General features: G+C 40.2%; 1 pseudogene; it reads right to left on the bottom strand.

The window, feature by feature from the left end:
• The window catches only part of LOC147471614 (uncharacterized), a 7,017-nt pseudogene extending 5,455 nt beyond the window's left edge, over positions 1-1,562 (bottom strand).
• Positions 1,563-2,585: the final 1,023 nt, after the last annotated feature.

Consider the following 2,585-nt stretch of genomic DNA (forward strand, 5'->3'; position numbering starts at 1 on the left):
TTGATTTTACCTTTCTTTTTTCGTAAAAAGTTTAAACAAAGGTGATGATTATGGTGCTGAAATTTCCTTTAAATCGGTCAATTACTGACAGAGTAGTTTAACATTTTGTATCTAAAAAACAAGTTTTGAGAAAATCGACGCTTTATGTGAATATATACAATGCTTGATAAAATCCACTCCAAATGTATCAAATCTAAATATAAACATACTTTAACTATTCAACCATTCCTGGGAAGCCTGCCAGTGATTATTTAGGTAGTTTGAGGCCATGTTACATAACATGTATAGCCTCTCACTCTAGCCTGGGAGAAACTGCTTACTAGGCTCCTGGTCCCCTGTTATTATCCTTTTAGAATAAATAACATTTTATTGATGTTTTATATATCTCTAATATGATAATAACATATTCATTGGGTATCAGTGGAGGCTACCCACCTCATCGTTGCCAGGAAAAGATGTTCGAGATTAAAAATTACCAGGCAGGTAATCAGGGCCAGGTGCCGACTTTCTCTCTCTCTCTCTCTCTTTTTTTTTTTTTTTTTTTTTTTTTTCTTTCTTTTTTTTTTTTTTTTTGGGGGGGGGGGTGGGGGCTTTTGCGATATCACTTTCTTTTTGTCCATCCTCTGCTTAGACAGCAAACCCTCAGCGGTCAAGGAGATGCCAAGATGCTGCAGGAATCGGTTGGCCACAAAACCAAAATTGTGATCTATAATTGTGAGCTGGGTCACGAATGTCACTCTCTGGAGGCCAGCAAACTTAGCTTTGTTTTGATGGATCCAAAGCTTAGAATGGAAACTCTCGTTTCTATTCTGGCTCTGCCCTCGCAGGCATCTCTCAAGGAGGGCAGGACATAAGTCATAAGAGACCTCCCTCACTCTGTATTCATATTGCTTCTCAAGTCTGATGTAATTTTTCATAGTGTCATGGGAGGGGAGTGGCTTGCCTTCATCCTTGGCCTTCTTGAATACACACCAAGAAGAGTCGCAGTGTGGTGGTGATTTCCATCTACATCTCTGGAAATGGCATGCCAAAACCCAGACATGATTCTTAATTTCATTGTTATAACATTAGTCCCAATGCAGTCCCTGATAGCCTTCCCATAGTACCTTTGAAAGGCATCTATCTGTCTGTCTGTAAGTTGGTGCCTTCCACCAACCAAGCTTTTCTGTATCACTTTTCCTGTTTTTGTTTTTTCCCCGCTTTCAGTTCATTTGTCAGTTTCCTCAGCCTTGTCCCCATTCGTTTCTGAACATGGTTTACACATTCCTCTTTCACAACACTGTGACTATCATATGGTCCCTTTCCATTATTCATTGAACTCACAGCTTTGTAGGAGCTTGAGTTGCCATCACTAAGGAGTGTTATGTATCTATAGTCTTTACTTTCACTTCTTTGCCACATCCTGACTGCCCTTCAGCCTCCATTGCCCCTGACAATCCGCTAAAGTTAGCTTGGCACTTTCCTGAATGCTCGGTTTTGTACCACTCATCAAAACTTTTTTTTTTTTTCTCTTTTATTATCGCACATGCTCTACAAAAAATACTAAGAACTTCATAGTCCATTACCATACCAGAGTAAATATTCATCACAAAAGCGGCACATGACTTCTATGACCTCTGGTCATCCATGTGCCATCAAAGCTAATGTCTGCACTTAGCTTGTCTTCATCTCTTCCTTTTCCTTCATTTACATATGTTTTTTCTATACACTGCTTAGTTACACTCTCTTGCTGTTTGTAATATGAATCCATTTCTTTATAAATATCATTTGCATGCCGAGTAATTGTATAAGCAGTGAGTTCTTTGACACCAATGGCAGCTGTGAGGCATGACAAACCTGCACCCCCACATCCTCCTGACATCGAATGATATACAAAAGCAACATTTCCTGCTGTCAGCTAACTATTCTTGCTTTCCCTGGGCTCACACTGATGCACAATGCTTTCACAGTCTTCACATCTAAGTATAATGTCACAATCGAAGTAATTCCTCGTAATTTTCGAGGTAACTTTATTGCCACACTCACACTTCACCATATTTACTATAGCTTGCAACCTTTGCAATGATATACTCACTGTCCCATCACCATCGTCAGTGTCGTAGATCCTATCCTCTTCTGGCAACAAGCTGTGTCTCTAGCTTGTAGCTGAGGCATGGCTCTCATGTGGCGACGAGAAATCTGGGCCGGGTGCGGGGGATGGGGTGGAGGGACCAGCGACCGCGTGGTCATCAGCAGGGCTTGAAGAGGGTACTATAATTCCAATATATAAAGGTGGAACAAAGGTCAAGCCAAAAGTTATAGAGCAGTAACACTGACATCTCATATAATACAAAAATTTGAAAGGGTAGTGAGGAAAAAATCGTCCTGTTTTTAGATAAAGAAAACAAGATAAATCCTGGGCAGCATGGATTCAGAAGTGGTAGATCATGTTTATTACAGATCCTGACACACTTCGAAGAGATACTAAGGGACCTAGTTGAAAATAGAGAAGTTGATGTGATATACCTTGACTTTGCAAAGGCTTTTGATAAAGTAGATCACGGCATTCTGCTACATAATATTAGAGACCTTGGAATCCGTGGGAA

This window comes from Penaeus japonicus, unplaced genomic scaffold, assembly GCF_977035675.1.
Source record: "Penaeus japonicus unplaced genomic scaffold, GWHDUDI00000001_assembly GWHDUDI00000007, whole genome shotgun sequence".
NCBI lineage: Eukaryota > Metazoa > Arthropoda > Malacostraca > Decapoda > Penaeidae > Penaeus > Penaeus japonicus.